Genomic DNA, 14,743 nt, shown 5'->3' with positions numbered 1-14,743 from the left:
TCTTATTTTGAGTTTTGGTCCATTAAATTTCAAATGTTGGTGTTACTGCGCCAAATGTTGGACCAAAAATCAAAATTAAATAAGTCAGTGAACCATAAAATGTATGTTTCCCATAATATATATGTATATGTACACACATACATAGATAATGGAAAAATACTTTATAATGTAACATGCTATTATATATAAAGGACTAGGTGACTAGTACGGACGTAAGGTGTGTGTCAAAATGAATATGCCTGATAAAATTGACATTTGATGTGTTATAAAAATCCAACAAAATATTAGTGATTAGTGACAGTGATTTGGAATAAAAGGAAATGGAACAAATTAAGGACACTAAACAGTTGTGAAATGAATGTTGGTTGAACTCAACCATGGGATCAAATTCCAAATCATTGTTAACCAAACATACCACTCGAAAAGTTAATCTATTCATCGCCATATATACTCCATTCGAACCTCATATAGCAATTATTGATTCTCATAGAGAGGAGTTACTACTTTTTTACATTGATCCGATACTGCGCTTTGATTTTTTTTTGTTATTTTATTGTTTTTTTCTCTGAAATGTTGTCAACGTGGCACATAATATTATTAGCGTGAGTTGTGACGTCAGGTAATGTCGTCGTGATGGATTTCACATTAACACTTTGATGAGAAAATGGCTTTAATATTTCATAAGAAACTGTGATTAATATGAAGTAATTTCTTAATTTATTGAGTTGATCTCTCCCTAATCACCGTGCATTAATCTTACAAGTAATTGATTTATGCGCAGAATATTGTTTTTTTTTCTATACCACAATATATCTAATTTTGGCCACCATGTAGTTGAAAAGAAAGTTGTTCGAAATCAAATATTGTAATTTATGCTAGTTAAATAAAAGGTACCTGTCTATTAATTAATACTTTATTCAAGATCCAAGTAGTCTTTATCGTTTTTCAATAATGTATTGTTGAGATCGAAAATTTTGTATTCAACTCCTAATCATCTTAGGAGGAATTAAAGATCGTAATAAATAAAAGGGAGAATATTTTTTTTATATTAGCTTGTTTATTTTTTGGTTTTGGTCCATTAACTTTTAAAATTTTGGTTTTGATACACTGTTTTTAATTTTCGATGATTTTAGTCTAACCGCTGACGTGATATCAGAAAATGATAACGTGGTTCGTGAAATAATGACATGATAATTGACATTAAAAAATACTAACATATATAGTTGTCATGCCAATAATTAGACACAAATAATATAAATTAAAAGTTATATATACCAAAACCAAATTGAAATTGAAATTTAATAGACCAAATGAACATGTTATTGAACCAAAAATATCATTTCTCCCAAATAAAATTGGCAATATCAAAATAAGCCCTTTTACATTTTGACGCGTATGATATATATATATATATATATATATATATATATATATATAAATAAGGGCATGATTGGTAGGACTTAGGAGGGAATGAGGTGGGAATGAAATGAGCATTCCCATCTCATTCCTTATACTCATGCTTAGTTTGACATTGGAATGAAAATGCTCATTCTCATTGGAATTACTATTCTCATGTACATGAGAATAGCCATTCCACTCCTAATTTTTCTCCCTTTGTAAAATTCTTCCCTTATTTAGTTTAATAAAGTACCTAAAATAATAATCATAATAATAATATTATTATCAAATTAATTTACTACCATTTATAAATATAGAATTATTAATGAAAAATGATAATAATATTAATAAATAAACAAATAAAACGTTCACTTAATAATGTATATTATAAAATATATAACTATCATTATATTTTATTAAAAAATAATTATTTTTTAATAAATTAAATAATAATAATAATTACTAAATTCAGATTAATAATTATATTAGTTTTATTATAAAGATAATAATGATTAATAGGCTATAAATAGTTATTTTTTTAATTGTTTTTAAATAATAATTATAATAAATATTTTTTAACCTATAATAAATATTTTTGAATAGCTACTATTTTGGATTTTAATGAAAACATATTTGATAATTAAAAATAATCCGATTCCATTTTGATTTTATTTTTTTTGGTACCAATCATTTGAATGTAATAAACTTATCATTCCATTCCTATTCTTATTCCATTCCAAAGTTGATTCTATTCCAATTCTATTCCATTCAAGTATATCAATCATGCCCTAATAATCTAATTATAACGTCACAGATTGGTTCAAACAAATACATGCAACAAATCATACATTAATTACTATCTCCATAAGTCATGTTTCTTTTTAAATTTGTCCAGATCTGTCTTATATTTAGCAATATTTTTTATTTATTTTACTAATATAATCCTATTAATCATGTCTAAAAAAATGTGTAATCATATTTTGAATAAATTAAATAAGGTCAAATACAAAATTTGATCATCATTTATTTTTCAATGATTTTTCTTAAATCATATGAAATAAAACAAGTCTATTTAACCGTATTATACTCGGCCCTTTGTAATTTAAATTACGTTTCAATTTGCAAAGCCCAAATGAGAGGCCATAGTTAAATCAATCAACTTTCTTTGGTTCTATCATAAAGGCCCAGCCCAGACCATCAAACTCACAAGCAAAACACAGATATAATTCTTAAATCTATCATAATTATAAATTAGCTTTGAAAATTATATATACCTTCTCTCATATTTGTATAATTTTATATTTACACCTTTTAACTTTAAAAATCACATACATCTCCCTTGAGTTTTTTTTTTTTATAAAAAAAATATTACAATTAACACCTCTGGTTCATAATATTAAAATGTATGGACGTTTTAAAAATCAATTTAAGGAAAAAAAAATAGTAGAAAAATAACATAAAATAAAACTGAACCAAAATAGAATTTTTACTTTGGTTTTGAATGTTAAAATCCCAAAAATTATGGTTTACCTAATGTATTTTAAAACTAACGAAAATCACGACTTTAATACTATGAAACACTCATACAGTGTTGGGCAGTGATGAGGGATATTACGGTTTTGTTTGAGGAGTGAAAGATAGAGTGATTCGATATCACAGTTGTGTTTTCTGCGCGGAGTTGGAAGCTATTCGCTTTGGGATGGATTTTTGCTTGAACCAGCGTTTCACCAATGTTTGTTTTTTTTTTTTCCGAACTCTTTTTTGGCGGTTCGAGTTGCGGATCGACAACCAGAGAATCTTGGTCTGAAAGGTGTGATGGTTATGTAGATCCGATCGTTGCTTGCTTGCCCTGAGTTTATTTCTATCAAACATATGCGTCGATCAACAAATTGAGTTGCCCATCATTTGGCCAAAGAAGTTCTTAGTTCTTCCTTACCTTTTGATTGTGTCGATGGTTTTATACCATCTTGACTTGTCGATGTAAATCTTGACTTGTTATCTTAATATTTTATGGTAGTTTAGTTTTTTTTTTTTTAAAAAAAAAACACTAAAATCGATAAAACCAAACCAACACATATTTATAATTTGATTATTTTATTTGTTGTTTTCTTTTAGTTTAATTTTTTGTTTAAATTTTTACTTAAATATATTAAAAATAAACTAAATTAAACCCATTTTTTGAATACTCGTATTTGAGGAGTAATAATAGTAAGATAGACACACTCTCAAAAAAAAAAAAATTAGTAAGATAGACATACATTGTAAGGCAGGTCACTCCGCAGGTGGATGTATTTTTAAAAGTTAGTAGAGTTGTTACTTGTTGTTGTTGTTCTTATTATTATTATTATTATTATTATTATTATGGTCTGGGCTTATGGCCTGAGCCTTTATGATAATCAAAACCGAAAACCTAAATTTTATTTTAGTCCTCTACTTATGATTTGCTTTATTGTTATATACTCCATCAGTTTGATTACTTTGTTTATAAATGACGATCGAGAAAACTACAAAATTGGTCTTAAGTTGGCCTAAACATAGTTTTAGTAAACTATGTAACCAAATTTGGGTTATTATATTGTGCATGCATTCCTTCTTTCTTTTGTACTTTCAATCTCATTTTCGCCAACATGTTAATGCTGTATAAATTAAAGGAGAGAAAACTAGATTTTTTATATCATGAAAAATTGTGTATAAAAGTTACACAACAAGATGTTTATATAGTTAGAATAAATACAAGCAAACAATAAAAATACTGCTCTATCCTTATTAGCTAATAAATAGAAATGCCTAATAATAATAATAATATAATCTAATATAATCTAACATCCCCCCTCAAACTCACGATGCTACAGCTAAAATCATTGAGAGTTTGTCAGACAAGAAACGGAAGCGCGAAGCGGAATGTGCCTTGATAAACATATCAGCAATCTGTAGAGAAGAAGGAACAAACGGCAACATGATGGTGCCAAGCTGAAGATGGTGACGAGTAATGTGACAATCAATTTTAATATGTTTCGTCCGCTCATGAAAGACTGAATTACGTGCAATTTGAATAGCACTCTGATTATCACAAAATAACTGAGTAGGCCGAGCAAGAGAGACACCCATATCCGCAAGCAACCAACGCAACCAAACTATCTCACAAGTAGTAGAGGCCATGGCACGGTACTCAGCTTCTGTGGAAGATCTAGAAATAACATCTTGTTTCTTACTCTTCCAAGAGATTAGGGAATCACCGAGAAAAATGCAGAAGCCAGTGGTAGATTTGTGATCCGTAGGATCACCAGCCCAATCAGCATCAGAGTATGCATGCAGCTCCAAAGATGAAGTAGAAGGAAATAAAAGACTTTGAAATTGAGTTCCCCGAAGATACCTGAGAATACGGAGAACAGCAGCCCAATGAACTGTGGTTGGTGCAGTGACAAACTGACTAACCACATGAACAACATGCGCAATATCTGGACGAGTCACGGTGAGATAAACCAAACTCCCAACAATAGTTCGGTACAAACTAGGATCCGGCAAAGGTGGGCCATCACACGGTGAATACCGAGCATTAGTCTCAAGAGGAGTATTATAACACCCGGTATTTTTAAATACGTAAATCCGCATGCATAATTAGGATATTTAATTATGTAAATTTTAGATTTATGGGTTAAATAATTATGTGAATTATTTGTGCATGATTTAAATTTATTTTTAAGCATTTAACCCATAATTAGTGATTTTATGATTTTTAGTATTTAATTATTTTATCGCGTAGACGGGACCGTGGACGGACGAGATGACAACTTTCTAGCCAATTAATTTCATGAGCCTTTTTAGAGCCCTAAAATATTATTTTGAATTTTATTATCTCAAAATTTTTAGTATTTAATTTTATATAATTTTAGGAGTCCATTTTTATTCAAAATAAGCCAAAATATTGACTTTTTAGTATTTTTAAAATTCCCTTAATTATGTATTTCGGGATTGTTAAATTTATTATCAGATTTTAATTGTTAGTTAGAGTTTTAAGTTATATATTTTGAATTTAAAAACCCTTATTTATATATTTTAATTATCCTAAAAACCTATTTTTATTAAAATAAAAACTCTAACCTAATCTACCCCAAACCCTTAACCGATTACCCCTCTTAGCCGCCTCCCTCCCTTCCATTCACCATCTTCATCGGCTTCCCACAAGAAAGAGCACCATAGCCTCGATTTTTGAAGGTCCAAGTCGGTTGTCATCGCCCCCGTCGTCCCGGAATCGTCCCACGCTCGTTTTTCTCTTCGTTTCCGGTGAAAGGCATGTTTTCTTTCCCTTATTTTCGTGCCATATCAGTGAAATATATGTGTGTGTTGTGTATGCATCAAGACCTTCAGAAATTTTTCAGAAAAGGCTAGGGATGGTTGAGCATCTCACGTTTTTCTCACTTTGTTTGACATACACTCATTTTTTTTCCTTAGCCATGGATCATGAAACGGCTGGTCAAGGTCCCTAGGATGTTTAAGGGGTGTCTAGGCTCGAGTGGCTCGGTTGGTTTGAGCCAAACGAGCCCAGGAAGCAAGCTAGGCTCGATCGGCCTCCATGAGGCGCAGGATTAGGGTTTCAGGGAAGGGGGCTCGGCCTTGGCGGTTCAGGCTGCATGGGGTCGGGGTCTTGGTTAGGTTAGGACCGCCCAGACGTGGGCTACGTCTGGGCGGCGGGGCTCCGGCCAGGGGTGGCCGGAGCAGGGCGACAGCAGCCCTTCCGAGAAGGAGAGGAGAAGGTGAGTTTCGGGTTTAGGGTTAGGGCTGGGTCCGGGTCGGGTTCTTGGGTCCGGGTCAAGTCAATGAGTCGTGGGTCGGGTTAAGTGAGTCCGGGTCTGGGCTTGGTGGGCCGGGCTCGAGTCTTTTTATTTTTAAAATATTTTATGAATTAATGGGTTTTTGGGCCAATTAATTTGAAATAAAATTATTTGGACTCCCAAATAATTTTATTTGGGCTTTTAAAATTTTAATTAAGTTAGTCCATTAATTTTATGGGCTTTTGAGCCCATAAAAGTTATTGGGCCAGTCTTTGGGCTTTTGAGCCCATTGGGCCAGTTTAAGTTGTTATTGGGCTTAGAATGTTTTATGGGCTTTAAATTATTTTAATTGGGCTTAGAACAATTTTATTGGGTTTAAGTATTTTAATGGGCCAGATTTAAGTAATTGGGCTTGAGTGTTAGGGCCAGCAGTCCAGGACCATCCATGAGAAAATTGCATGTGTCCTGATTATATATTTAATTATTTTTATGCATTGAAGTTATTTTAATATTTATATGTTAGTAAGAAATTTAAATTAAATATATATGAAGGACACACATTTTAATTAAGTACATGCATTCATGAAATAATTTTATGCATAATTAAATGTTTAAGGTTGAGCAATAATAAAATATTTTATGTTGGAAGTTGAAGTAGTGTGACAATTTAAGGGGGATTCGTCCCCATATGTGAACTATTGAAGGGCAGTTTACTGCCAATTTAAGAGGTGATTCGTCACCGCCACGTACGTTGGTTTCCACGCTGATCAGTATTTAATGTATGATTTAAGGTTACACTAGGGATACAACCATGCGATGTTAGAAAATTACCTTGCTCAACAATGTTATGTATTATGTATGTCTATGTTATTTAAGTTAAGTTAAGTTATGTTATGTTATGAAATTTTCAAGCATGCTTATTCATGTATATGTATGTATTAGTATTTAATTGTTTTAAATTATTTTAAACCCTTGTAGCATGTTGGGCCTCTAGGCTCACTACACTGGTATGGTGCAGGTGAGTACGTTGAGGATGAGGTTGTACCCACCGGAGGCGAGGATGTATGAGCGGGCATGCAGTGACCCCGTGACCGTGATAGATGTTTGAGTCACATTGCATGTTTTTGTTTATGTCAGCACGTTACACATTTTATATTATTTTTCAGTGGTTGTGCGTTTTGAATATTTTATTGAATATTGTCAGTGCATGCAAACTTTAATCATTTTATTTATGCAGTATTTTTAATTAAATGTTTGACTCAGATATTTATTTTATTTAAAGAAGGCATTTTTATTTAAGTATTTGATTATTTATTTATTTTTAAATCTTTTTATTCTGTGCATATATGTATGGGCATATATGTACATATTTTATTTAGTAAGTAAATGAAAAAAAAAAAATTCGCATATTTATTTATTAATTATAGAGCTATGGTCGTTTCAGTTGGTATCAAAGCACGGTTCTTGGAGGGGTCATTACTGCTATGCGAGCTCAGAAATCCACGCTACCGGTCTGTAAGTTTTAAGTGTTTATAGCATGATTTAATTTTTAGAATTTAAGTTAGCACTAATTTTAAACAACTTAGTTATGCATGGCGATTTACGTAAAGAAATATGTGGTGGTGCAGAATGCCTCCCAGACCGATGAACAGACGTGGGGGATCTCCACCTACACCTCCACCTCCACCTCCACAGAACCCTCTAGCAGCATTGGAGCAGACCAATGCGAATATGATGGCAGGGATTACTGCTCTGTTAGAGCAGCAGGCTACTCGTCCCAGGTTGTCCCATGAGGAGGACGTTGCTGAGAGGTTGCAGAAGAAGGGACCCAAGGAGTTTGTTGGTACCACCAATCCTTTGGTGGCGGAGGGATGAATTTGCTCTCTGGAGTCCATCTTTGCTTATATGGGGATCACAGACACCGACAGGGTGAACTGTGCGACGTACATGCTGAGGGGTGATGCAGCGCTCTGGTGGGAGGGTGCAGCCAGAGGAGTTCACCTTCCTACACTGACATGGGCAGAGTTTAGGCGTATCTTCTACGCCAAGTACTTCACTGAGGATGTGCGCAGTCGCATGATCCGTGAGTTTATGAGTCTCCGTCAGGGGAACAAGACAGTGGTTGAGTATGTGAGGCAGTTCGAGAGGGGCTGTCACTTTGTGCCTCTGATTTCAGATAGTCCACCAGAGAAGTTGAGGCAGTTCGTGGAGGGTTTGAAGGCGGATATCAAGCATGATGTTCATATGGCAGACGTCCTTACTTATGAGTCTGCAGTCAGTAGAGCCTTGCGTTCCGAGGAGGGTCGGAGAGAGATTCAGAGAGAGCAGCAGGGGAAGAGGCAGTTTCAGGCTGGATATCAGCGACCATCTTCGCAGCCTCCTGCGAAGAAGCAGTATACAGGGCCGGCTAAGGGCCCGAATCCACAGCAGAGGCCACAGCAGCAGAGGCCGCAGCAACAGAGGGGCGGGGCCCCTAATGCCATAGCTTATCCTACTTGCCCGAAGTGCCAGAAGATGCATTCGGGACCTTGTCTATTGGGAGCAGGAGTTTGCTACCACTGTAGGGAGCCAGGGCATCAGATAGCTAACTGCCCGAGGAAGAAGAACACCGCTGGTAGGGTGTTTGTGATGCAGGCCGAGGAGGTAGATCCAGACACCTCCTTGATCACCGGTATATCTTACCCCTAACATTTTAATAATTTTCCTTTGGTTAAAAATTTCGTCATTAATTTGGAATTTGTTGTTATTTGGGTTATTTAACTGCATGTTAGAATAGGAAGCATGTTTTACTTGTGATTAGAATTAAGAATTAGTAGTGACTCGTTGGGAAAATTTAGTAGTGGTATGAAACTGTTGGGAATTTTCTGCGTGCAGGGAGAATTTTAGTTGGAGGCAACTCCACGTTTGCGTTGCTAGATTCAGGGGCTACGCATTCGTTTATCTCCCTGGAGTTTATCAGGCGGGTAGGCATCACACCTGAGAGTAGTGACAGTGGGTATGATGTTACTATGCCGTCAGAGCAGATTATTTCTACCTCGAAGGTTATTCGAGGACTGGAGTTAGAGCTGCAGGGACACTCCATTCGAGCAGATGTGGTGGTTTTGCCATTGAGTGGATTCGATTTGATTTTGGGTATGGACTGGTTGACAGTCAATGGAGCTTCGATTGATTTTTGTCGGAGATCAGTGTCAGTGAGACCTACAGTAGGCGACCCGTTCACTTTTCATGCATCTCAGAGCAGTGATATTCCTCAGGTGATATCTCTTATTCAGGCGAGGAAGTTGTTGAGACGGGGATGCCAGGGGTTTCTAGCGAGTATCGTCACGACTTCAGAGCCATCTAGCAGACCATTATCAGAGATAGAGGTGGTTCGTGACTTTCCGGATGTCTTTCCGGAGGATGTTGCAGGAATTCCACCAGTGAGAGATGTGGAGTTCAGCATCGACTTATTGCCAGACACCGTGCCTATCTCTAAGGCACCGTACAGACTTGCTCCTACCGAGATGAAAGAGTTGAAGGAGCAGATTCAGGAGTTGTTAGAGAAAGGCTTTGTTCGTCCTAGCATTTCTCCGTGGGGAGCTCCGGTGTTATTTGTGAAGAAGAAGGATGGCAGTATGAGACTCTGCATCGATTACCGAGAGCTCAACAGGGTCACAGTGAAGAACAAGTATCCACTGCCGAGGATAGAGGATTTATTTGACCAGTTGCAGGGAGCTTCAGTGTTCTCCAAGATCGATCTGCGATCTGGTTATCATCAGTTGCGTGTCAGAGATACAGATGTGTCCAAGACTGCTTTCAGGACACGATATGGGCATTACGAGTTCTTAGTGATGCCATTTGGGATGACCAATGCTCCAGCGGTTTTCATGGATCTCATGAACCGAGTCTTTCAGCCGTATCTAGATCAGTTCATCATAGTCTTCATTGATGATATTCTGATCTATTCTAGGAGCATCGAGGAGCATAGACAGCATCTTCAGACAGCCTTGCAGACTTTGAGGGAGCATCGGTTGTATGCCAAGTTCAGCAAGTGCGAGTTTTGGCTTGAGCAGGTGGCATTTCTTGGCCACATTATTTCGAGAGATGGGATTGCAGTTGATCAGTCTAAGGTTGAGGCAGTGCAGAATTGGGGTATTCCGAAGAATGCTTCCGAGATTCGCAGTTTCTTGGGTTTGGCAGGATATTATAGGAAGTTCATCAAGGGTTTTTCCTCTATTGCAGTACCCTTGACTTCCTTGACCAAGAAGAATGCGAAGTTTATCTGGAGTTCAGACTGTCAGAGGAGCTTCGATCAGCTGAAGGAAGCACTCACTACTGCACCAGTGTTAGCGATGACAGTACCACACGAGGAGTTAGTGGTGTACACCGACGCGTCTAAACTAGGTTTAGGCGCAGTGCTTATGCAGTGTGGTAAGGTTATTGTGTATGCGTCGAGGCAGCTGAAGATTCATGAGCAGAATTATCTGACGCATGACTTGGAGTTGGCAGCAGTGGTTTTCGCTTTGAAAATCTGGAGGCACTATCTGTATGGAGAGAAGTGCAAGATTTTCACAGACCACAAGAGTCTCAAGTACTTCTTCACACAGAAGGAGTTGAACATGAGACAGCGCAGATGGTTGGAGTTGGTGAAGGACTATGACTGTGACATTAGCTACCATCCGGGTAAAGCTAATGTAGTGGCCGATGCTTTGAGTCGGAAGTCGTCAGTGGTATCGTGTTTGACCGTACAGTTACCACTACAGAGCGAGATTCAGAGATTTGGCTTGGAGTGTTATCCGAGTGGCCATGCACCGAGCTTGTCAGTGTTGACGGTGCAGCCAGTTCTGCGAGATCGGATTAGGGAGGGACAGTCTACTGATGAGGAGTTGCAGCGATGGAGACAGAGAGATGAGGCTAGAGGTAACCTCTTGTATACAGTGGAGGATAGTATCGTTCAGTACCGTGGTAGGATGTGGGTACCGAACGTCGATCAGTTGAGAGCTGAGATTTTAGCAGAGGCTCACACATCTCCGTACTCCATTCACCCCGGAAGTACGAAGATGTACAAAGATTTGCAGCTATTGTATTGGTGGCCCGGGATGAAGAGTGACATCGGGAGAGTGGTGTCAGAGTGCTTGACTTGTCAGCAAGTCAAGGCAGAGCATCAGCGTCCAGCAGGACTTCTTAGACCTCTTCCTATTCCGGAATGGAAATGGGAGAATATTACGATGGACTTTGTGGTTGGCTTACCGAGGAGTGCCAGAGGTTGCACAGCGATTTGGGTGATTGTGGATAGACTCACCAAGTCAGCTCATTTCTTGCCGGTGAGGACTACTTATTCTTTGACACAGTATGCAGAGCTTTACATCAGAGAGATTGTTAGACTGCATGGCATACCAGTGTCTATTGTGTCAGACAGAGATCCAAGATTCACATCTGCATTTTGGAAGAGTCTGCACACGGCTTTGGGGACGAGGCTTTTGTTCAGTACATCATTTCATCCCCAGACAGATGGCCAGTCTGAGAGGGTGATCCAGGTTCTCGAGGATCTTCTGAGAGCTTGTGTCATTGATTTTCGGGGCTCTTGGGAGACTAGACTGCCATTAGTGGAGTTTACCTATAATAACAGTTTTCAGTCGTCTATAGGTATGGCTCCTTATGCAGCATTGTATGGGAGGAGATGCAGATCTCCTGTGCATTGGGATGAGGTTGGTGAGCGGATTTTACTGGGTCCTGAGATTGTGCAGCAGACAGCTGACATTGTGATCCAGATTCGAGATCGGATGAGGACTGCTCAGAGTCGGCAGAAGAGTTATGCAGATGCCAGACGACGAGATTTGGAGTTTGCTGTAGGTGATCACATATTCCTGAAGGTGTCACCGATGAAGGGAGTAGTGCGTTTTGGCCGGAGAGGCAAGCTTAATCCGAGGTATATAGGGCCATTCGAGATCTTGGAGAGAGTTGGCACGTTGGCCTACCGTTTAGCTCTACCACTAGGGCTAGCGGCAGTGCACAACATTTTCCATGTATCCATGCTTCGGAGATATGTCTCCAACCCGTCGCATGTGTTGGATTTCGAGCCCTTACAGTTGCCACCAGATCTAGTGTATGAGGAGAGGCCAGTGCGGATCTTGGCAAGGGAGGAGCGGAGGCTTAGGACGCGGGTCATACCGATGGTCAGAGTCTAATGGCTGAATCACTCAGAGGAGGAAGCTACTTGGGAGACCGAGGCAGACATGAGGACTCGCTACCCGGAGTTGTTCGGGTAAGTACTTTAATTTCGAGGACGAAATTCAATTTAAGGGGGAGAGAATTGTAACACCCAGTATTTTTAAATACGTAAATCCGCATGCATAATTAGGATATTTAATTATGTAAATTTTAGATTTATGGGTTAAATAATTATGTGAATTATTTGTGCATGATTTAAATTTATTTTTAAGCATTTAACCCATAATTAGTGATTTTATGATTTTTAGTATTTTAATTATTTTATCGCGTAGACGGGACCGTGGACGGACGAGATGACAACTTTCTAGTCAATTAATTTCATGAGCCTTTTTAGAGCCCTAAAATATTATTTTGAGTTTTATTATCTCAAAATTTTTAGTATTTAATTTTATATAATTTTAGGAGTCCATTTTTATTCAAAATAAGCCAAAATATTGACTTTTTAGTATTTTTAAAATTCCCTTAATTATGTATTTCGGGATTGTTAAATTTATTATCAGATTTTAATTGTTAGTTAGAGTTTTAAGTTATATATTTTGAATTTAAAAACCCTTATTTATATATTTTAATTATCCTAAAAACCTATTTTTATTAAAATAAAAACTCTAACCTAATCTACCCCAAACCCTTAACCGATTACCCCTCTTAGCCGCCTCCCTCCCTTCCATTCACCATCTTCATCGGCTTCCCACAAGAAAGAGCACCATAGCCTCGGTTTTTGAAGGTCCAAGTCGGTTGTCATCGCCCCCGTCGTCCCGGAATCGTCCCACGCTCGTTTTTCTCTTCGTTTCCGGTGAAAGGCATGTTTTCTTTCCCTTATTTTCGTGCCATATCAGTGAAATATATGTGTGTGTTGTGTATGCATCAAGACCTTCAGAAATTTTTCAGAAAAGGCTAGGGATGGTTGAGCATCTCACATTTTTCTCACTTTGTTTGACATACACTCATTTTTTTTCCTTAGCCATGGATCGTGCAACGGCTGGTCAAGGTCCCTAGGATGTTTAAGGGGTGTCTAGGCTCGAGTGGCTCGGTTGGTTTGAGCCAAATGAGCCCAGGAAGCAAGCTAGGCTCGATCGGCCTCCATGAGGCGCAGGATTAGGGTTTCAGGGAAGGGGGCTCGGCCTTGGCGGTTCAGGCTACATGGGGTCGGGGTCTTGGTTAGGTTAGGACCGCCCAGACGTGGGCTACGTCTGGGCGGCGGGGCTCCGGCCAGGGGTGGCCGAAGCAGGGCGGCAGCAGCCCTAGAAGGGCTGCTGCACGCGGCGATCGAGAAGGAGAGGAGAGGGTGAGTTTCGGGTTTAGGGTTAGGGCTGGGTTCGGGTCGGGTTCTTGGGTCCGGGTCAAGTCAGTGGGTCGTGGGTCGGGTTAAGTGAGTCCGGGTCCAGGCTTAGTGGGCCGGGCTCGAGTCTTTTTATTTTTAAAATATTTTATGAATTAATGGGTTTTTGGGCCAATTAATTTGAAATAAAATTATTTGGACTCCCAAATAATTTTATTTGGGCTTTTAAAATTTTAATTAAGTTAGTCCATTAATTTTATGGGCTTTTGAGCCCATAAAAGTTATTGGGCCAGTCTTTGGGCTTTTGAGCCCATTGGGCCAATTTAAGTTGTTATTGGGCTTAGAATGTTTTATGGGCTTTAAATTATTTTAATTGGGCTTAGAACAATTTTATTGGGTTTAAGTATTTTAATGGGCCAGATTTAAGTAATTGGGCTTGAGTGTTAGGGCCAGCAATCCAGGACCATCCATGAGAAAATTGCATGTGTCCTGATTATATATTTAATTATTTTTATGCATTGAAGTTATTTTAATATTTATATGTTAGTAAGAAATTTAAATTAAATATATATGAAGGACACACATTTTAATTAAGTACATGCATTCATGAAATAATTTTATGCATAATTAAATGTTTAAGGTTGAGCAATAATAAAATATTTTATGTTGGAAGTTGAAGTAGTGTGACAATTTAAGGGGGATTCGTCCCCATATGTGAACTATTGAAGGGCAGTTTACTGCCAATTTAAGAGGTGATTCGTCACCGCCACGTACGTTGGTTTCCACGCTGATCAGTATTTAATATATGATTTAAGGTTACACTACGGATACAACCATGCGATGTTAGAAAATTACCTTGCTCAACAATGTTATGTATTATGTATGTCTATGTTATTTAAGTTAAGTTAAGTTATGTTATGTTATGAAATTTTCAAGCATGCTCATTCATGTATATGTATGTATTAGTATTTAATTGTTTTAAATTATTTTAAACCCTTGTTATGTTAGCATGTTGGGCCTCTAGGCTCACTACACTGGTATGGTGCAGGTGAGTACGTTGAGGATGAGGTTGTACCCACCGGAG

Source organism: Henckelia pumila, chromosome 4 (genome assembly GCF_033568475.1).
Source record: "Henckelia pumila isolate YLH828 chromosome 4, ASM3356847v2, whole genome shotgun sequence".
In the NCBI taxonomy this organism is placed as follows: domain Eukaryota; kingdom Viridiplantae; phylum Streptophyta; class Magnoliopsida; order Lamiales; family Gesneriaceae; genus Henckelia; species Henckelia pumila.
This window is presented reverse-complemented; position numbering follows the sequence as displayed.